Source organism: Choloepus didactylus, chromosome 4, assembly GCF_015220235.1.
Source record: "Choloepus didactylus isolate mChoDid1 chromosome 4, mChoDid1.pri, whole genome shotgun sequence".
NCBI classification, from domain to species: Eukaryota; Metazoa; Chordata; class Mammalia; order Pilosa; family Megalonychidae; genus Choloepus; species Choloepus didactylus.
The window spans coordinates 97,278,809-97,301,680 of record NC_051310.1 but is presented as its reverse complement, the minus strand read 5'-3'; the positions used below and the strand labels follow the sequence as shown (position 1 = coordinate 97,301,680).

The 22,872-nt window shown below is 44.9% G+C and overlaps 1 pseudogene; it reads right to left on the bottom strand.

Annotated features, from left to right (window-relative positions):
* Window positions 1-1,128: 1,128 nt before the first annotated feature.
* On the bottom strand, window positions 1,129-2,453 carry LOC119533288 (annotated as a pseudogene).
* Window positions 2,454-22,872: the final 20,419 nt, after the last annotated feature.

The window sequence follows — 22,872 nt, the reverse complement described above, 5'->3', positions numbered from 1 at the left end:
TAACAAAAATTTTATGAAAATCAGCACTTCATTTATTTATTGTATAAGTTTGGCAACCAGCACAAAAAATCCAGTGACATTTTAAACATGAAAAAATTCAAATGCCAAACAGTACTTTTTTTTTTTTTTTAACACAATTAGGGACAATGAATACACATTTAAGATTTCTGCAAAGCTAGCAAAAGAAGGGTGCTTGGCTTCTGAACGTATACCATGAAAACACACAGAAAAAACAATATAATTTATCTTTACAAGAATTACAGCCAAGCAATAGAAAAGGAGGTTAATAATGAATATACTAATACATACTGTTTACTACATATATCTTATACATTGAAATGCTACATCTTGTACCCTGAAATGTCATGTGTAAAGATCCAAGCAGAGTAAAGTTAGACTCATCACTGAGGTTGAGAATTATTTTAGAGGAATTTAATTCTTAGATGTAATATACTCAAAATTTTCTATATAGCAATTCTTAGATCATAACAGTGTATTCTATTACATATCTGAGAAGTTGAGTTTTGTTTGTGGTATAAAATTTTTGACCAATATCAAAATTATGGCAAAACACAAATTGAAGGCATTTTCTAGTGTATGCAAATGTTACAGAGGATATCAATGAATGTGGGAGAAAAATCTTAGATTTCACACTAAATTTCTGCTGAATGTTGTCAAACCAAATGGCTCAACTATAAGGTAAGAAAAAATAACTCTCTATAACAGATTAGTGAGTCTTACCAGGTAAAAACAGGAATTCAACCTTAGGAAAAAAACTCCCTGCGTTACAGATCTGAAACTGTTGGTGTTGAAAGGAGCATCTAGAAATTACCTAACATCCTGACATTTAGTCATTGGTTCAGAAGTCTGGCAATATGTTGGTAAAATATTATCAAATTAACTTTTTGGAATCAGCACCAGTCTCCAAAACCTCAATTAAAATGTGTAATCTTCATTAAAATATATCATTTTTGAGCTGTATCAATACAACTACAATCAGGTTAAAGAAAGTTGAATTTACTCAACTTAATATAGTTTTATGTATACTGGGTAGAACTTAAATTTCTTTTATTTACTTGTGCTTCTTTTTTGGGGTACTTTGATTGAAGAAAAATTCATTTCCCAGGATTACATCTTGCTAAAGCATTTCCTAGCATTGGTCCAAACTTGAATACCCTTTTTGCACACACTGATCTGCATGACTGCATAGCTTATGAAGGCCTCTTTTAAATCATGGTTTTTTTTTTTTGTTCTTTGAAGCGCTCAATATCAGCTCAAACATTGTTCATAAATTCTCTGCCTTCCAGATTTTTAGACTTTAGCTGTTCTCCTTCATTTATTTGTTCATCTAGCATCTTTATTCTGGCTTCTCTCTGCTCTGGAGTTTCTTGACCAAAGAGCTTGGTTGTCATTCCTTTCAAAGAGAATGTTCTCACAGTCCCACTTGCCAGTTCCTCACATTGCTGCTTCTTGGATGCTGAGTCCTGAGCAGCCATCTCCAACTCATACTGCATAAGTTTCTTGCACACAGCCCGCAGCGCTTCTGCATAAAAAAGATATTCCTTTAACCGATCTGCATAATGTTCATCATCTTCCAAAATAGCCGCAATGGAAGATGCTTACACATCCATGTGATGTCCAGCACTCTGCAGTCCGTCACCCATTTCTTTTTCTATGGCACTCCATTCACTAAAAACTCGTCCATAATTACCACTTACTTTATATACACCATAGAGTCGATCTGCTACTCTAGCTCTGACTCAAAGAAGATGTGAGATGACAGACTGTAGTTCATCACTGTAGTGTTTTAGTTCAGTAAATCTCTTGTCTGGGTTTTTCACTTTGAATGTTGCATTAAGGACTTTTAACCCGGAGTCTGCCATTAGCTTAAACCCAGTTTCATTCACAGTCTCCTTCCAGTTATCTTCTTGTGTAAAAACAAATAGATTTTGTCTCTACAAAGGATGGGATGTGAAGCAACTCTCAAGAGAAAGTTTTCTAAACCAATTCATCATCTTCCCACAAGATCTGGATCCATGTTGTCAGCAGAGAGTTTATGCCAAACAAATTCTGCCTTTTTTCCTGGTAGAGGTGGCACAACAATATGTGGATAGTAAATGAAAAGGTAGTTTCTCAACAACTCAAATTCACTATACCGCCTCCATGGTGAGTCTGCTAGGACACTGACCATCAGTATGTTCAGCTGACCTTGTTTCAATGATGTAAGCAGTATATGTTTTTTGCATGTTCATGGCATTTCTTCCAGTTTGCTTTCCTGATTCTGAAACACTGATTTCTATCTTCTTCAACCAAAAATTATTTTCTATCATCGTGCCCTCCCTGGTGCCTTCTTCCTCATCTACCGCAGCCTCCAGCCCAGCATCGGAGAAGCCCAGTGGCTCCAGGGGCGCTGGCTGCAGCTGCCGCTTGGGATTGCAGGGTGCCTACTTCATGGCTGCAGTATGCCGCGGCCTCAGTGGTCAGTCTTGAGTCGGGAAGCACATGGAGGGAAGGAGCAAGGCTGGAACCACAGAGACCCGAGATCACAAGGAAGGGATTGGAGACAGAGTAAACAGAAGGCTGACTCTGAAGCGGCCTCATGAAAGCTGGCACCCACTATGGGCTTTCTGGTCTACCAGAAGATGACTTGGGTCCAAGCCTATGAGAACAGAAGAGGGTGCTGCTGCAGGGTAGGGCCATGGTTACTGGCACCCCCACAGCATGGTGTCAGGCACAGTGCAAGTGTCCAGGGAATCCTTGGTGCCTTGAATTCGTTTCTTGATGCCAGATACTATCGTGAGTTTCTCCCATGGGAACTATGCTTTCTTTTTCTGGCTTGCTTTTGGGGGTTCAAATGCAGTCAACTTAGTATCTGTGGCATTTTGTGTGTTGGTCATGGGTAAATAATGATAAATATGTATATACTGTATACACACATGCATATATATGGGTGTGTGTTTATATATGTGTGTATGTGTCTAGATAGATAGATGATAGATGGATATATATATATACATAGTATTAATAAAAGGTATTTGGGCTGCTGGATAAGTTTCGTAATGGATGGTGGTGATGGCAGCACAACATTGTGAATGTAACTGACAGCACTGAAATATATATTTGAATGTGGTTAAAAGGGGACATTTTAGGTTATATATATGTTTCTAGAATAAAGATTTTTTAAAAACATAGGATTGTACAACACAGTGTATGCTAATGTAAACTATAGATTATAGTTAATAGTACAATTATAAAAATGTTCTTTCATCAGTTGTAACAAATGTACCACCCTAATGCAAGGTGTTAATAATAGGGTGGTATACGGGAATCCTGTATTTTATGTATGATTTTTCTGAAACTCTACAACTTTTCTAATTTAAAACAACAAAAACAAAAACAAAAAGCCTTCCAGAATAAAATGAGACTTTATGCCTTTGCATCTACAAAATATATTTTATGATAAATTAAAAATACAGGATGAGATAAGGTAGTTGTGAAAGTACTTTCAAAAGTACAAAGTGCTTGAAAGATTGATAAGCCAGGTCTAGCCATCTCTGGACTTTGCTGGAATGCTTCCTTGCATGGGGAACCCATGTGGACAAAGGAGGTTCTGACCAGGGCCTCTTCAGGCTTCTAGTTCTAATTCCCGTTCTAGCTTGCAGTGCACTGGTCAAAACAGGACAGTGTAGTGAGGTCTCCACTTGTCAGCCGTCTGGCAGGGGTGGTTGAGAGGAATTCTGGTGGCAGAAAAGAGGTTGGCATGGATGGCCTTTAGGACTCATATTTTTGTCAACCTTTGTCCTTGAGCAAGTCATTTTCCTGTCTAGGCCTCAGCATCCCCATGTGTACGATGAGAGGGTTAATTTGGGACAGGAGTTTTCCAGCAGTGCTCTAGGGGTCTGCTGAGGAGTGGTAAAGAGGGGGAGGGGGAGGTAGGCAGGGCAGCAGACTCATCACCTTGCCTTCAACCAGAACATTTTCACACTTATTTGTATTATCTATTGGTGCTTCATGTAAGATTTTGAAAAATGGTATCTTGTTCTCCTAGAAGTTTGCAAGTCACCTGGATGGCTCATCTCCAAGTCCCTTCGTGCTCTGACTTGGGTGGTTGCAGGATTGTGCTCACCCAAGGCTGGGAGTGGGCACCAAAGCTCATCACTTTCCCATCTGGGACAGGTGGAGTAGGTTCCTTCCACTGATCCAGTTATTTAGTTTTTGGTTGAGAAATTGTAATAGAGATTTTTCTGGCCTTTTCATAAAAATACTGGCTTTAAGTCCCACCTCCCATCAATTTCTTAATTCTGTGACCCCAAAGATGTCTCTTAGCCTCTCTGAGCCTCCTTTCCACATCTGTAAAATGGGGGTGCTATGAGGATTTAAAGATAACTTATGTGATAGGGTAGTTCTGATCTATGAGGAGGTGTAGGAGTATTGACCACTATTGTTAGGTTATTAATATTCAAGCAGGTTTTGGATTTTCCAGAGTGATCACAGATGACCTAATGGAATTTCAGGAATTTTTCCTGAGATTCAGGATTACCAAATCTCCCAGTCTGTACTTTTGCCTTTCTTTGAATGTTGAACGAGGCTCAATTTGTCCTTAAAATGAAGGTTTAAAAAATCACATAATATCTTAAATGCTATAATTTAGGCTGTCTCTATAATTTTCTGCTTGCAAAAATAAATGATGAAGGCAGTGAACATTTTAAAACTGAGTTGGTTGAACAAGAAAATTGACTTTTAGGTACTTTTACCATCCACACAGATGAAGGTGCCTGGGTGAATGGTTACACATCAGACTGAAAAATAGTTTACTGGCTTTTACTGAACCACTGCCCACTTCCTCGGCGCCACTGCCATGCAGGCTGTCACATGTGGCTTCATATGGCAGCCTGATAGGTGAGAATGTGTGGGAAGTGGCCAAAGAGCCAAGAGACAATGCTGACCCCTTCTGATTAAGAGCCTGTGGAATACTGCAGGCCATTAGTCACTTGCTACACAGGGTAGTGATGGAGAATGAAGAAGCTAAGTCTTAGAGGTTTGTAACCTTGGGATGATGCTGGCAGGCAATGACTCGGCTTTTACTTAAATATTAAATGAGATTTGACAGGACCTGCTGGGGATTTAGAGGCCCAGGCAATGAGGAAGGGAAGAAGAGGGCTGTTGGGAACTGGTCCCAGGCTGCTGTGAATCTGCTCCCCAGGGAAGACCAAGGATCCATTATCTGATGGTGGGGTGGAGCTTGACTTAATTTGGGATATCTACTGTGGGAGTAGCCTGTGCTAGAATCTTGTAGGGGAAGTGGCTTGTGACTTTGGAAGAAGGGATCAGGTTCTCAGAAGCCACTAAACTAGCTGGACTATACAGTCCAAGAAGGGTGTGGGGCAGGCTCCAAGACTGGGAGGGAGGGGACAGTTCAGTTCAGTCAGTGGATGCAGGAGGCAGGCTTAGCAGACCAGGCTGTGACATGGGAACTGGGAGAACGCAGGGCTCACCCCATGCAGACAGATCCTGTGCCTGAAGCAGTAAGCATCTGTGCTGGTTTGGATGTATTATGTCTCCTAAAACACCATGTTATTTAATGCAACCTTATGGGGGCAGATGTATTCAGTCTTGATTAGGTTGGAGCCTTTGGATTGGGTTGTTTCCATGGAGATGTGACCCACCCAACTGTAGGTGATAACTCTGATTGGATTATTTCCATGGAGGTGTGGCCTTACCCATTCAGCATGGGTCTTAATTAAATCACTGGAGCCCTATAAGAGCTCAGACAGAAGGAGCTCGGCGCTACTGCAGCCAAGAGAGACATTTTGAAGATGGCCATTGAAAGTAGACTTTTGCTACTCCAGAGTTTGCCTGGGAGAAACTAAGAGAATACCCCCAGATGCCTGGAGAGAAACGTCCTGGGAGAAAGCCATTTTGAAACACAACCTAGGAGCAAAGGAAGAAGATGCCAGCCACGTGCCTTCCCAAACAACAGAAGTGTTCCAGACGCCACTGGCCATTCTTCTGTGAAGGTACCCTATTGTTGATGCCTTAGCTTGGACACTTTTATGGCCTTAAGACTGTAACTTTGTAACCAAATAAATCCCCTTTAAAAAAGCCAATCCATTTCCGGTGTTTCGCAAAATGGCAGCATTAGCAAACCAGAACAGCATCCATGTGGGCCTCACCATCCAGGCCCTTTGAGCCTCCTGATATCTTGGCTTCCTGGTCAGAACTGGCTTAGGGCAGGACAAAGCCCAGCTTGCAACTGTAGGTGTCTGTGTGTACAAGGATTAGCCAAGGAAGAGGACCCACCCCTCTGAAGGGAGCACAGTCGGGGGGCCTGCTGAGCAGGTGGGAGGGCTCCAACAAGTTCACAGTCCTTGGATCCTATCTTTGTAGTGTCAGTACGGTGGTGCTGCTGGTGGAGGCACAGCCAGAGGCCGAGAGGAGAAGAGAACCTCAGAATGTGGGTGGTTGAGGTTCAATCTCTCCCCAGGCAGCTTAATTAGTAACGGACAGGGCTTCCCAGTCTTTGTTGTAGATCCCTGGGTAGAACAAAAACATACTCCCTCAGTTCTCCTTTATGCAGGGAGAGGAGGCCATTAATGAGGTTCTGTGTAGGGAAAGGGGCCACATAGAAAGGATAGAGAAAATAGTAAGAAGACCTCACCAAATATTTACCCCCCCTTCACATCCCAGCCCTTCTCCTATTGATGTTGTAATTGAGATTGTGCTCTTTGACCCCCTTCCCTTTCACTCTGGCTGGGGGCATATTCTGAGGGGGAGAAGATGTGCAAGAAGCTTGGTGATTTGGAGCCTTCAGCCTGGGGCTGCTGGTGGCCAGAAACTCAGAAACCCAGTGTCAAGGGGTCTTTCATCTCAGCCACATCTGGGTGGGACCTACAAGCCAATGTGCTTGCAATCTTAGTTTCATCACTGCCTCAGACTTGGGAAATGTTAACCCCAAGAGACATGGCATCCAGCTAGTGATTTCCAAAGTTCCACCAAAGCCCTTGGAAACTCATAGAGTAAGATGAAAACTCTCATTAACACTGCTGAAAACTGGGCATCTAGGGTGTCTCTGAGGCATGTTCATTGGTTGAGGATAGGCATTTGGTATAAATCAGTGAACTAAACAAAGGTCCTCTCCTTAGTGAGAATACAGTTGCCACATCTACGCATAGCTCTGGCCTCCCAAAGATATGGTGTGTGTGTGTTTTTTTTTCCTTTGTTTGATAAGAAAACAAACCTGTTCCTTTTGGGAAAAGTAGGAAATACAGAGAAGGAGAAATACAAAAATAAATAACATTCTTAATCCCACTAACCAGAGATAGCATCTCTGGCATATTATTTGCAGAGAAATACACGATCTTTCCTATTTCTCTGCGACTGAACTGAACTTGTAAATCCCCATTTTCATCGAGGATGAACAATTAATTTCACCAATTCAAAGTAAATTTAGTCACTTCGGATCAAAACCTCAGTCTCCCCTTTGTAACTACTCAGTCCATGTGGGACCGTCCCACCTGCTCCTGCAGCTGGGGTGGCCTCTGGGCTCATCCTCGGGCTCGGGGGTGCACTGTGAGACCAGGATGTAGGTGCCCTTGGCCCGTGGTCGCCTCTGCTGGCATTCACTGCCACGTGACCCGTCAGCTGCCCTGTGTCCAGGAGGCTCCACCCTCCTTGCACTGGCTGCTGTGGCATCTGAACCTTTGACCCACCTGGGTCACTCTGCCTCCCCCGCATCCAACAGTCAAGAGCTCCCCAGGTCAGACAACACATTTGGCAATTCTGTGTTCCTCTCCAAGGCAGGGGACTTCTCAGCTGCCCTGCCACCTTCCGGGATGACTCTGGGAATGTCTCAGGACCTTTGTTTAAATATCCCAGGTGTGCATTTCTACTCCCCATAGGCTCAGGGTTCCCAATGAACCTCTTTCCTCCCAAAACGACAGAAGCAGAACACAGGTGGTGTGTCCTGTCCCTGGTGCGTGTTGCCCTGTCTCTTGGTGCCAGCTTCAGGAGGGGGCAGGGTGGGAGACTCAGGTCCCAATCTGTGGCCTTTGAACCCCATCTTCCCTCCAGTGGGACTGACTTTTACTTCCTTTTGGATAAGAAAAAAGCTGCTTTTACTTCATCACATGCTCTTATCCTATCTATGGCTTATGGTATATATTTTGGGTTCTGAATCCTCTAGGCTTTGCTTTTCATAGACAAAGCCAAGCTTTTGGCATGAAAGAAACAAATGAAATAAAATTAAATTATAAACAAATAATGAATAAATAAAATAAAATAAAATACAAACCAAAATGTATTAGTTTCCTATTGCTGCTATAAACTTAGCGGCTTAAAACAAAACAAATTTAATATTTTTCAGTTCTGGAGGTCAGAAGTCTGAAATGGATTTTACTGGACTAAAACCAAGGTGTCAGCAGGGCTGGTTCTTCTGGAGGCTCTAGGGAAGTATGCATTTCCTTGCCTTTTCCAGCTTCTAGATGCCACCTGCATTCCTTGGCTTGTGGCACCTTCCTCCAGCTTCAAAGCCAGCTGCGTAGCATCTTCAAATTTCTGAATCTGACCTCCTCTTCTGTCTCCCTCTTCCACTTTAAAGGACTCTTGTGATTATACTGGGCCCCCTTGAGTGGTCCAGGAAAATCTCTTTATTTTGTTAGCTGATTAGCAGCCTTAATTCTCTCTTGCCATGTAACGTAACATAATCACATATTCCAGGGGTTAGGATGTGGCCATCTTGGGATGCTGTTTTCTGTCTCTAACACCAAATAATAATTCCTTTCTCAAAGGATTAATTCATGTGGTTAAAAGCCATGGCTTTCAATATTCTACTCTTTGCTACTGGTATAACAATATCTATTTAGGTGTTACAAAGCCAATAATTTGACTCTTTAAAATTTTTTTCCTGTCTTCCCTACAGATGTTGAGAATTGAAAGCTATCGCTACTCCTTGAATGGTGGGGGTAACATAATGAATACTGTATGGCCCAAATGTGTATGGAGAAGCTTATGGAAAATAAAACAACTCAATTTTACAACTCCAAATTTGGTCATGTTTCAAGTTTGTGGATCATACTATACACCCTGTTTTTGTAAACTGATTTATTCAGCAATATAATGCAGACATCTTTCTAAGACAATAACTATTACTTTATCACGTCATTTTAATTTTGCTGTGTCCTCTAGCTTATTTAGCCCATTTCCCACAGCTGCTGCAGGTGGGCACCACTAAACCAGGGGACGCTTTCTGTTCCCCATGGCGCTCATGATGCGGTGGTGACATCCAGTTTCAGAGCCTGAGCAGTTAATTATGTAACTAGAGCAATGTAGGGCCGGCAGGAGGGAAGTGTCAGCTCTGGAACCCGACCCACCTGGGTTTGGGGAGCTGTTCGAACTCCAGGTGCTGACACGGAGGTTTTTCTGGCAACCTGCAACTCTGCCTTGAGAAACAATTATCTAAGGGGTGCATTTGCTGATGGTGGTGGTTGGGGGGTTTAGGGGTTTCACAGGGACCTGGAGGCACACTGAGCGGAGTGGTGGTGAATCTGGAGGCTGCCACTCCTCAAAGCGCTGGCTGCTGGCAGTGCTTTCAGCCAAAGTGAAGGAAGGCCTGGGGCACTTGACAAGTGACAGGTGACTCAGGAACTGGCCAGGATCTGTCTCACTTTCTTCCCTGGTGAGCAGGCTTTACCTTCAATCCAATCTCATATTGCTGAATGCAGAAAATCCTCATGCTCTTGAATGTCTGGATGTCACTCTCCACCAGTTTTCAGCTGTGACCGTTTCCCCACCTCTTGCATACTCTTTTGGTGTTTTCCATGGGGATCTGAGGATGTAGGGGGAGGTTTGTTTTTTTTTTCAGCAAATTGTTCATTTAAAATAATAGTACTTCTTGTCCAAGACCATAAACAAAGTCTCCTGGTATGAGAAGGCAGGCAGGGGAAATTGGGTTGAGTGGGCTGAAAAATTTTACAGTACAGTGACCAAGGGCCAGTGTATTATCCCTCCTTGTCCAACATGGGTGGGAGTCAGAGTCCCTTCTGTTTGTCTTGATTAAAGCCAGCCTCCACCTTCCCCAGAGCCCAACTGCCCTCCCCGGGACACAGGCTGCATTCAGCATGAGCTGCTCTGCCAGGCCCTTTGCAGATTTTATGAAAGGCGTTTTCACTTGGACTAAACAGGCGCTGTATTTGTGTGTGGTGTGTGTGAAGGAGAAAATGAATCACTTCAACTTTGGGCAAGGATTTTAGGTGTTGTGTTTGTCCCATGCAATTACAGAAACACACCAGAACTCATTAAAAAAAAAAAAAGGAAAGTTGGGGGGGGGGTGATGAGATTCTAGTGTCTGAGATGATCTAAACAGTTTAGCACATTTTCCATACATTAGACCTCAGAAAGAGTTGTGTTCTGCCCTCTCACAACAGACTCAGACTCCAAAGGAAAGTTTGAGGTTTTACATTTCTGTTTGTGGTACAGGAAAAGGGTTATGATCTGAGGGCTTGATTCAGTGAAATAACATTGCCTTTATACACATTTGCTTCACAAGGAGGGCAGGAGTTAGTTGGAAGCAACTGTTCTGAAACGTTAAAGATTTGCTGGCAGAAGGGAAAGGGATTTTTTTTCCCCTCCCTGCTGAGGAAAAACAGTTCTAACGAGGAGTTACTTTGTAGTTTTAACTCATATTCAAATACTCCCAGCCGTGGAAGCTGCCGTTGGGTCCCCCACGACGTCTTGATCCTGGTGTGGAGGGACTTTCAGGGCTCTGCCTCATCCTTGCAGCCCTGCAGTCATGAGTTTGCAGAAGAGAGTCTTCCTGCAACGGGAGAACAGTAAGTGGAGCTTCTTCTCGGATCCCAGGGAATTCATGGGGAGGTGGGGATGAGGTTTGACCCTTCCTGACACCGTCCTGGAGGGGCGGAAGCATGGTTTTGGTTAAGCTGTGCTGTGTGTGTGTGCATGTGAGTGTGTGTACGTGTGTGCATGTGCACGTGTGTTGGTGTGTGCTTATGTGTGTTAGTGTGTGCCTGTGTGTGCACACGTGTATGCATGCATATATGTAGTATGTGCACACACATGTGTGTGGGGGGGGGGCGTGTGGGTGTGGTACAGCAGGGCACGGTCCCTGTCTGCCTGGGATCAATCTTGCAGAAGCTGGCTGAGTGCTCACTGTGCTTGTCGGAGGGATGGGGGGAGTCTCATGGGATCCCCCCAAGGGGTATGGGAGTCCTGCACAAGGCAGAGAGTGCCCATGTGCCCTCACGTCCTCTGTGGGTGCTGCCGGCAATGCTGAGGGGCAGCGGCTTCAGTGTCTAAATGACATAACTACCAGGGTCCCCCCGCTGGGTTCGGGTTTCGGCACGAAGCAGACAGAGGAGAGTCGCTCAGCTTCTGGGGGAGAGTGGAGCGCAGGTCTCTGGACCCGGGGGGCCCTCTGAGCCTCACAGATTTGGGAACCAGAGGGACCTCCAGATACCCTGGCCAGACTCCCTGCCTTCCTGTAGGTACAGCCCAGCACAGTTTTTTTTTTTTTTTTTTTTTTTTTTAGATAGAAACCTCCTTCTTTTGCTCTTGAAATGCAAACAAACAGGCATCAGAGAAAAGGATTTTAACCCCTTTGCCTAACTTTTAAAGTCAACACTGGCGAAACTTCAGGTCTGTTGTAACTTTGGCATGAGAGAGTAAACACATGGTTTTCTTTAAAGAGGAAAATGAGGCGAGTCAAAGGCACATTCTGACATTTCCAGCTCCAAAGAGATATGGCTAGAACCCTGGGATCCCTTTGGTTAGGTTCCATTAAAGCATCCTCTGAGCGCTGAGGAGAGATTGGTCCCGAGGGCAGGGACTGAGTGGGGCCCCGGGGTCTGGCTGCCTGGGATGGAATCTTGGCTCCGAGAGTGACAGGCTACTTGGTCTTGGGAAAGCTCTTTAACTCCTCTATGGCTCAGTTTCCTCTTTTGCAAAATGGGGCAAGACTAGAGAAGCATTAAATAAGATAAAGCTGTGAAATGGCCCGAACTGAATATGTACATTATAGAGAATGTGCCAGTATCCACAAGCACGTTACTCTCCAATTTTTGTACAGCCACCATCCCACAGCATCAAGGGCTTGTGAATGAAAGAGAACCCAAGGGCTCAAGGTAGCCCTGGCCTCTGTCTCTTGCAGGAAGTGGGGTAAGCTTTCAAAAGTCTCCTTAGGGAGGTAAAATACATGGATACAGTTACTCACATTGGGGAATCTTCGAGGACAGGACCTGACCTGGTATTTGGTAGGTGCTCAATATTTGATGAAGTCATTTTACTCACTTTTATCCATAGGGAGGTTTGTCACTTCCTATGTCTGGGGGCATCACTGTCTTTGGTCAAGTTTGCCTGGTACCAGACCCTGAGATAGAGGCTTGAGCAGGAAGTTTTTAGAGAGTGCTCTTGGGAACAACACCTGCAAGGGGTGAGAGAGATGGAACTGGACAGAGGAGAAGGTGGGCTGTGCTGTATCTCAGCTGACCCCATGGGGCCGTGTACCCCTGCATTGGTGCTGGCTGCCCCTGGGACCGGGGCACCTTTAGGCAAAGCAGCTCACTTTGGCAGAGAGCAATTCCTGGAGAGGACTCGGCTCTGAGCAGTCTGCAGGCCACTCTTATGGCAGCTGTGGGAATGAATGCCTTGGTCTTGGGGCTGGGGGCTTTATCTGGGTGACACTCTACAACATCCATTCCATGAATTTGATCATGTCCCTTCTTCTCTCTGGATGATATTTTTCATAAGGTCAAAGATCATATATATCCCTATATCCGATTGAGTGCCTTTTTATGTTGTGAACACTCAATTCATCAATAAATATTTATTAACCTTGTACTACATGCCTGGCACTGCTTTGCTAGAGATACAGTGGACAAGATGGGTATGGCCCCTGTCTCACATCCTAGGAAGACAGATTTAAAAACAAACAAAAATAAGAAAAATACATATAATTGGGAGAAGTATTTTGAAAGGGGCTGATATGGAGACCTGTTGAGGGAGGATTACTTTTGAGGAGTTTCTGAGGAGGTGATGTTTCAGCTGACACCTGACAGATGAGAAGGGGCTGGTTATATAAAGAATGGGGAGATGGGTATTTCAGGCAAAGGCCCCAAAGTCAGAAGGAACTTGATTTGTGAGACGAATTAGAAGAAACCCAGACTGATAGAGCAAAGTGAGCAAAGCGGAGAGTGAGAAGAGACGAGGCCAGAGCTGGAAAGAGGCCCTATTATGTGGTCCCCGCAGGCCCTGGAATGGACTTGTGTTTATTCTTTTGTATCCAGTGGGTAGCCATCAAAAGATTCTCAGCAGGGGCATAGCAAGTTCTAATTTGTCTGTTGAGAAGTCAGGTCTTGCTGAGGAGAGGAGAGTGATTGGGGTGGGACAAGGCAGAGTACAGAGAGGCTCTCTAGGGAGCTAACTGAGCAGGAAAGAGAGGATGGTCATCTGAACCAAGGTGGTAGCAGTAAGGATGGAGGGGAAAGGGCAGATGACAAATGCATCATGGAGCTAAAAATCACCGGGCATGCTGATGGGTGGGATGTCAGACAGAAGAGAAGAAGGACCCAAGGTGGACTCACAAGTTTCTACTGGAGCAACTGAGTGGTGGTGTCAGATGCAGAAGTGGGGAGACTATGATGGGGCAACAATATGGGCAGGGAGGATCAAGAAACTAGTTTTTGACATATGAAGCTGAGATCTCTGTCAATATTCAAGTGGAGATAAAAGCCTGGAATGCAAAGAAGAGCCTGTGATGGGGTATAACTGTTGAATGAATGAATGTTGACTGGGATTTTTCCAATATTATTTTAGTATCAGAAGTCTTTCTTCAAACAAAATATTGTGCAAAAGTTCAGTATATAAAGAAGAAAATGTGGAGATCTTCTGGTTAAAATGTGATTGGGGTCCATGGAGCCCTGCCCTATCGCCCTTCCCACTGTAGCCAAGCTCTCCCACATGCTGCAGACCATGGTTTGAGAACCATAGGGTGCCCTTAGAGCACCTTACAGCTCTAGCCTTCAGTGACTCGTTTGTGAAGAAAAGGTTGCTCAATCCAAAATAGACTGAGAAAAAGATAGTCACAATGTGGCCTCAACGGAACCAGCTGTTGGTTGGACACATTCCCTCTTAGAGTGTAGGTGATGAAAGGGGCCTTCTGAATCACCCAGCTCAGCCTCTTGCTGTTATTTATGGGAAAACTCTCATGTGTGGACTGGGTAAGAGGCACTTTCGCTGACTTTCTTTCTATGAGAGGTAGACATTGTTTATAGGTCATGTGACAGATGAGAAAACAAAGGCTTAGTGGGAATTTGATTTCCCAAGACCAGAGAAGAAATATGAGGCAAGCTGGACAAGGAGTCCAGTTTCCAGACTCTTGGCCTGTCGATCTTCACATTATGTCACCATTTAATTCAATAATATCTATTGGGAATTTACCATCCTGGAGACTCTGGAGGAACTCAAAAGGAATATGAGACATAATGGCTGCCCTCAAGGAATTTACAAATTAGTTGGGAAAATAACACTGTGACCATGTACGAGACAGAACATAATTAAATGTTGGTCAATGTGATCTTGACAATCAACTCTAACAGAACTTGAAGGACATGTTTTAGGGAAGGCTTCGTGGGCTTTAAATGAATTGACTAGACCCAGAAAATGGGGGAAAAGATCTCAGGAGGGGATATCAACTTAAAACAAGTTATAGACGAGAATAAGCCTCATACTTCAGAGTGTCAAGGGATTGGAGGGGCCGAGAAGACATGGGCTTGGCTGGAGGAGAATATGTGATGCCAAGTAGTGGGAGGCCAGATTAGCTAAATTGTAGGACCAAGGTCGGAGGCTTAGTATAACTCACTGTGGGTTCCTGAGCAAAGGATATGCATGGAAAAAGTTTCCTTAGGAAAACACGTGGGAATAGGATGGTCGGGGGGACTGTAGTTGGGTGAGCTGGGGGGCAGGTAGAAACTGAGTGCATAGAGAGAGGTGATGGGGGGTGAGGGTGAGAGGAGGGGTGATTCCATGAACTGCATCAAGGGGAGGATAGATGAGACTGTGTGAAAGATGAGACCTGGGAGAGGAAGGGGCAAACAAGTGAATACAGGTGTCACCGAGGAAAGGGAAATATGGGGGGTGGTGCTAGGATTTAGGGGGTCAGGTAAGATTTCAGAACAGAAGATTTGTAAGCTCAGGTATGAAGTGTGAGCAGGTTCAAAGACCAAGAGGGAAAGGCTACGGAATTAAAAACACAAAAAACAAAAAACAAAAAACGGGCTGCATCAAGCCCAACAGCTGCTGTGTATATTTTCTTCCAATATCCAGCTGCAAATGTACCAGTTCTGAGTTCAGCAGTTGGACAACTGGGCTTTCAATGCGTGGACACCTGTCCAGTTAATTCTTGCACAGCAGTGTGACCTTGGATAAGCCCATTTCCATATGTGGGACTCTGTGTCCCTGTGTATAAAGTGGATGGAAGGGTGTTAGATTAGAGATGGCCTCTGAGAACCCTTCCAGCTCTGCCATGTTACAAATGCAGATTCTGAGCATGGGATGGTGATGGTTGGTTGTGTCCACAGCAGTAGTATGGTCACGTGACCCTCACAGGTGCCTCGATTCTTTCTGCTAGAAGATGGGAACCAAGATACTGGGGAGTCCAACCCAGTAACAAGGGGGGACCCTTGTGATTTCCCATGCCCAGCTGTCAGCAGGGAAGAGCTGGGCCTGTGAGAAGCAGAGGGAGGCTCTGCATAAGGCTGGAGGGTGGGAGGTGGGGTTTGAGGAGACTTCAGCTTGCACACCTTCCCCCTCACCCTGAAATTTCTCCCAGGAAAAATAAAACCACATGAGACACTGCCATTTGTCTTTGATCATTAACATTGCCCGGGACAAACATGTATGTAGCTGGACTTATTTTATTGGACTTGCCTCCTCCCAATTTCCAATTTATTTTTTCCATCTACAAAGAGTGAAGTCACTTTCCCAAACACTTGGAATTCATTTTCAACAAAGTATTTATTTAGAGCATTGCATGCTCCAGGCCCTGTGCTGGGCTCTGGGGATTCACTGAGGCACATTGAACAAAGAATTGCACCCGTACATATAATTACGAAGAGGGTGATGTGCTTTGGGGTGCTCTACCAGGGGGACCCGCCTACTCTGGTGGGTCAGGCTGGGCTCCCCTGAGGAGGTGCTGTTCAAGCTGTTTTCCCAAGGCTGTGTGGGGTTAGGTCAGGGCAGGGATGGAGACGTAAGCTCTAGGTACAGGGAATAGCATCTTGCACAACAAGGATGAGAAAAGAAAATTGTTTCAAACCTTAGTAGTTTAACCTGGCCACTGTGAGCTTTTTTTGTGTGTATGTCCATCCAGTCTTTCATCTTTTAAAATATGATCACAGTGACTTGTGGGCTCAGGAAATAAGGACTTCTTGCTGGCAGTGCAAGGCCTCATGAGCTATTCTCCCCATGTACCAGCTAGTTGTCTTTGCTCCCAGCACGTGGCGGCCATCCCCTGAGGGTGCGTCCACCGTCACAAGGCACCTCGCTGGGCACCTGGACATCTCCCTCCTGCTCGAATATTGGCCATTCTGGGCCCTGGTTCACTTGATCTTCCCCGCAGCCACCCTAGGAGGAAGCGCTGTTATTGTTATTTTACAGGTGAACAGAAGTGAGGCACGGGCAGTTTAATCACGTGGCCAGTGGTGGGACAGGGACTGAACCCAGGCGGGTCTGTGGTATTCTAAAGCCTGTACTCTCAGCAGGCTGTCCTGCTATGGAAAGGTAACAATAGCGATCACTAATGCTTTTGTTTTCATGAGACAGTAGGTTATGGATATCACTTTTCTGTGACTGCAAAGTCAACAGAACCACCATTCTTAGAGCCTCAGGTAACCACAATAGGTACCTGTGCTGTAATTCATTTAACCTTATTCCCCATGTTATTGTTCTTTAGCTTGCTTTCAATTTTATTTTTATTTTTCCAAAATTTTATTATATAATTTTTTCAAACATACAGAAAAGTGGAAAGAAATGTATATAGTTAACATGCTTATACCCACTGTCTAGATTCAACAAGGAACCTTTCCCTATATTTGCCTTATCACATGCTATCCTTCTCTCCATCCCTCTATCCACCCATGCATCTGTCTTACTTTTTTATGCATTTCAGAGTAAGTTTCAGGTGCCACTACCCTAAACTCTTCAGTATACACACTGTTAACTCAAGATCAATATTTTTTACTGTTCTTTTTGTAGATAAAAGTTACATATGATGAAATGTACATACTTTAAGTGCACCATGCAATTAATTTTGAAAAATGTATATACCTGTGTAAGGCAAACTCCTGTCAAGATATAGAACATTATCGTCACCCCTGAAAGCTCTCCATGCCTCTTCTCAGTTGCTTCCAGCTTTTAATGAAAAAATATAATGTGTCACCAGATTTAAATGCCTGGTTAAATAAAGCACAGTACCTGCTTTGTCCTCCCTCAGCAGTGGGGGCTGAACCCTGGCTTGTAAAGGCCACCTGCTGCAGTGAGCCAGCCTCACAGGTTCAAGTGCGGACTTTTGCTAGGTTTTTTGAGAAAGGAGCAGCAAGAAGCAGTAGGGTGTCCTGGGCTGAAGGGTAGCAAAATACAAGTAGCAGTTCAGGCTGTCTCTGGGCATGAGTTAGGGATGGGGCTCTGGGTTCTGACAGTGTTGTTGGGAACAGGCCAGGGCAGAGGAGATGAAACAGGTGCCCCATTGTGGGAAACACAGCCTTGGGTGGTGGGGAGAAGTGTGTCAAGGCTCTGTGCAAACTTGAGTGTCCTGAGGGCCTCAGATGGGGCTTCCACGGGTGCTGAGTCAGGGGGTGATGGGCGCTAAACTCTTCTATATGAGGTGCCCGTGCACTTCCTGCTGCAGCCCCGACTAGTCAGGAATCAGAGGGAGCAAGTACATCACTCACTGGGAAGATGAACACACATAAGTGGCCAAATGGGCAGTGGAGGGTGGAGATACTTTCAACTGTCTGACTTGCTATGATGTTTGGAGGCGGAGAGGGAGAGGGTCTGGGTAACGGCATTTCTGGCTCCTGCACCCTGTCATCCTTTCCTCCCCATTGCTGGGGATGGATGGGGCACCGGGGCATTGGGTTGGGTTGAGGGAAGGCAGAGCTGGTATTTTGTGAGCCAGCATGTCTCAGGCATGAACCCATTTTGTAAGCATGCACGTTTAAGGCTAATGATAATCATTTTACAAACAGGAGCACTGAAGCTCAGAAAGGGGCAGGAGCTTATCCCAGGTCACACAGCCAGTTAGAGGCAGACTCGGGATCAGAACTCAGGCTGCTGAACCCCTGGAGCGGTGCTGTTTTCATGCATACCTTACCTCCAGTGGCTAGAATTTGCACATGCAGACATGGGCAGGTAGCCAGTTACAACCATCTGTCTGTGTGTCTGCATTATCTGTGTCTATACATTGGACCACAAAGATCCCTCTTCCACTTCTTCCTTTCCTCCTCCTTCCTGCCTGCCCTTTTCTCTTGTTTATTTTCCTCTTCTCATCCCTTCTTCTAACAACTATTTAACTCCAACTGTGCTAGATTCTAGGGCTACAGAAAGACACAGATAGCCCCTGGCTTCAAGAAACTTAAACTTATTGGATAAGGCAAACACCAGGATGATAGAGATCAGCATGGAATGCTTTGGGAGTACAGAAGGGGAGCCCCTGATTTAATCTGTGAGTTGGGAAGAAGGAGTCAGGGAAGACTTCCTGGAGGAGGTGACTGAGCCAAACTTTGAAAAACTTATGAGAATTAGCCAGGAAGCAGGGAAATAAGAGTCATTGATTTCGAAAGGGCAGCGTGTGCAGAGGTGCAGAGGCAGGAGAAGGCACGAAGCATCTGGAGGAACTTCAAGTCATTTTTCCTTGCTGGAGTGTCAGGGGCATGTGGAGGACAAGCCTGTGACCTTGGGCAGGGATTTAACTTTTTTATGTATTGGGTAAGTCATGTTATGACAGTAACAAATTAAGAAAGGCAAGCAGGGATTTCTCCATCTTGAAAAATGTCGCTTCCCGAGGCAAGGCAGAAAGCAGCATTCCTCTGATAATTGTGTAGGCAGAAAGGCTGGGACAGCGGGATGAATAGCTGCCTTGCACGGCTGGGCATGCTCCACCCCTGTCTGCAAACACAGTGGAGGGACCAGGTGCCCTGGCTGGGGGATCTCTCCTACCCCGGAAGAGCCAGAAAAGACGAGGGGCCCAACTGCCTCTGTACCCTTGTAAAAGGCAAGACCCCAAACTGAACACACGTTCCTGCCAAAGTCTTGCTGAGTGGAAGCACTCGCCTGCCCTTCTCCCCCTGGGTGTGTCAGTCTCCCATGGCTACCTGGCCTTTTCTTTTTGCCAGGTGGAGACAGGAGCTTGTGAAAGCCATCCTAATCTCTGCCATTAAGAGCACCCCCTCAGCACTGACCACCCCCTCCTGCCTTGGCGTCTAACCCTTTCTAAGCCCCTTCATGTGACTGGACCGAATGCGATGGTAGGAATGTCCAGGTTTCTCTGCTTGAGGTGGCTTATTTATTCGACTTTTGTCAGAAGGACAAGGACTACCTGGCCCTTGCTATCAGATGACCTGGGTTCAAATCCTGGCTCTGAGCCTGGAGTAAATTGTGCCCCCCCCAACACACACACACTTGTGCTTCTGCTTCCTCCCTTCCTCATCAGGAAAACGGGGAGAATTCTGTCACCAGTTGTGGGTGGGGCTTAGCACAGCATCTGGCCCACAGCAAGTGCTGCATAAATGGCAGTTGTTACTTCTATTGGGCAGCTGAGGATCTCTGTCTCTCAAAATGCCTCCTGGTTTTCGTCCCTATAGCTATGAGGTAAACCACGTGACCCTGCTTGTCCAGTCCAAAGGGTTGTTGATGCTCTTGAGACTTAAGGCTCTTCCCCTAGAGAGAACATTCTCACTATTTCCTAACCTGTGGCCTTGAGGAATTAGGAGAGAGTGTGAGTGCGTTTTTCAAGTTCCATTTAAACCTGAGATGAATCACCTACGTTAGGCTTACGAAAATGTCTGTAAGTGTTCTTTGTAAATGCTAACATACAGACAAATGTAGAAACTCATTCTGTGGCATGAGTCACTTATTTTTTCATTCAGTTATGTGTTGATTCATTCAGAAAATGTTTATTGAGCTCTTATGGGCCAGGCATGTTCCAGTGCTTGGGATTCTGCAGCTCACAGGTATTATATTCTATATGGGGGAGAGAGACGATATTTAAGGACCCAAGTAGATTAACAAGACATCTTCAGATGGTGACGAGTTCAATGGAGAAAACGGAAGGGTGCCCTCAAGAGTGCCTTGGGATGCTTTGGATTTGTCAGGGAAGGCCACATTTAGGATATCGAGGCAGGGAGGTATCCGCCACATGAAGATCCGAAAGCAGAACGTTCCTGGAAGAAGGAACAGCTAAGGAGAGAGCCTTAGGGTGAGCTGGGCCTGGCTTGCTCAAGAAGGAGTGAGAAGGTCAGGGTTGCTGGAGTGCAGTGAGCATGCAGGAGAGAGGTGGGAGCTGAAGCTGGGAAGACAAACAAGGGCAAGATCACGCAGAGTCTTTCAGGATGTGGTAAGGAATTTGGATTTTACTTTGAAAGTGCTACTCAAAGTCATTGGAGGGCTTTATAAAAAAAGTAGCTGAGTGTTAAGATGCAGTTTATATTTTTTAAAAGTCTATCTGGTTATTGTGTGGAAAATGGATTTTGGAGGCCCAAGTGGGAGCTAGAAATGAAGTTAAGTTAGTGTGATAATCAGGCAAGAGGCAATGATGGCTTGAATTAGAGTGATGGCAGTGAAGATGCAGAGAGGTGGATGGATTGCAGATGTCTTTTGGAGGTAAGAGTCAATGGAATTGCTGATAAATTGTATGTATGTGGAGGGTCGGAGAGAGGGCAGAATCCAGGTTTAATAAGAAGCTAACAGTCATTGAGGGCTTATTCTGGCAGGCACTTTTCTAAGAATTTTACAAGTATTACCACACTTAGTTCTACAAAAACCTTGTGATCTTAGTACAGTAACAATTCTATAAATGAGAAAGCCAGTCCAGAGAGAGGTGCCTCTCCACCTGCTCATGATTATTCATGCATCTAGCCCAGGACAGAATTGGAATGTGAACCCAGGGGTTCTGGCTTCAAGAGCCCATCCTCTTAACTCCCACATTCTGGGAGTTAATTGCGCAATTGGGTGGATAGTGGTGACAACTACTAAGATATGGAATCTGGAAGAGGAGCAGCTTTCATTGGGGGAATTGGAGTGCTATTCAGTGGTATTAATTTTGAAATACCTGTTAGGCCCCCACGTGGAGATGTTAAACAGATGGTAGGAAAAAAAAATGAGTTTAGAACTCAGGGAAAATCCTTGTCTGGAAATGTGAGTTTGGAAGTTGTTGGCACATGGAAGACATACACAGCCATGGTATGAGCAGTAGTGGCATGTGATAGCTGTACAGCAAATTAGTGATGGAATTACTTTGAAAGGATGCAAGCCCAGAATGTACAAGTTGAAAGAAGGGAAGGCCAGAGGGAAAGCGAAATGGTCTATATGGAAGTCAGCTGGAGTTTCCATATAAAGTAGACCTGTGGTTTGAATCCGCATGTTATTGTGGGTTGGCAGAGAAGGGTAAGAGCCCCGGGTGGGAGTTCGGAGACATGACCATGAATTGACCCCATAACTTCCCTGGATCTCCGTGTCTTCATCCATAAATGAGAGCATTGGATTAAAACATAAAGTCCTGGCCTCAACCTTCTTCAATTCTAAATTGAAAGTGCTAAATAGGTTTAGAGTTTATCGTTGTTATATTGTGGCATTACATTTCTAGTTGACACTGTTAAATTATATTCTGCACAGTGATAATGCAGCTCAGAGCCCAAACAGTTCTTGAGGATTTGTAAAGAATGCCAATATTCTCCTCTCAGTGGCTCCCTGCTTGGACCTCTGAGCAGCCGTGTCAGATGAACGGGTTTGGTTATTTTTTCCCATTTTGTGGATGAGGAAACTGAGGCTCAGAATAGTAAAGGGACTTGCCCAAATTCCCTGAGTCAGTGAGTGCAGAATCTGGGCCTTAAACCATCTCTGACTCCAGGCCCTGCCCTCTTCATGTTGCTGTATTTTGATCAGAATAAGAGATGAATCTATTGCATTGTTTTAAAAAGAATGCACTTTTCCTTTTGCCCTCTGAATATTTTCATTTGCCATGACAAACATGTTTTACTTCTGTAACTAAGAAAATAAACAGTAAAATTATCAGAAGAAAATAGAGATGAATATTTTTAAATGAGTGATACTATCGTAAGATCAACAGAACCCTTGGTATATTGCTGGCTGTCTAGGGGGCATGCAGGAAAGGTGTTCTGGGGACATAGTGTTAGTCCTGATGGGACACATAAAAGTGTGTCACTTTACAATTGATTGTACACTTTGTATGACTGCATGGTATGTGAACATATCTCAATAAAATTGAATTATAAAAAAAAAAAGTGTGTCACTTTATGCTGTGGGTTTCAACCCACTATAGGTATTAGAATTTAGGTCATTGGTTTTTCAAATTTGAGCAGAAATCAGAATCACTTGGAGGGTGTGTTAAACCCAGATGTGTGGGTGCCACGGCCAGAAGGGCCAGCAAAGCAAGGCCTCCCAGGCGTTGCCTCCTGTAGACAAGTCAGGGGCTTGGAGGGCACCCAGACACGTTTCACATGCAGCTCTGCCACTCAGCAGCTGCATGCCCTAGAAAGGCAAGCTGCTTGTTCTCTGAGCCTGCGTCTCCCTACCTGTAAAATGGGGTTAACACAGCACCTACTTCCTGGAGTTGTGGATGGATTAAAT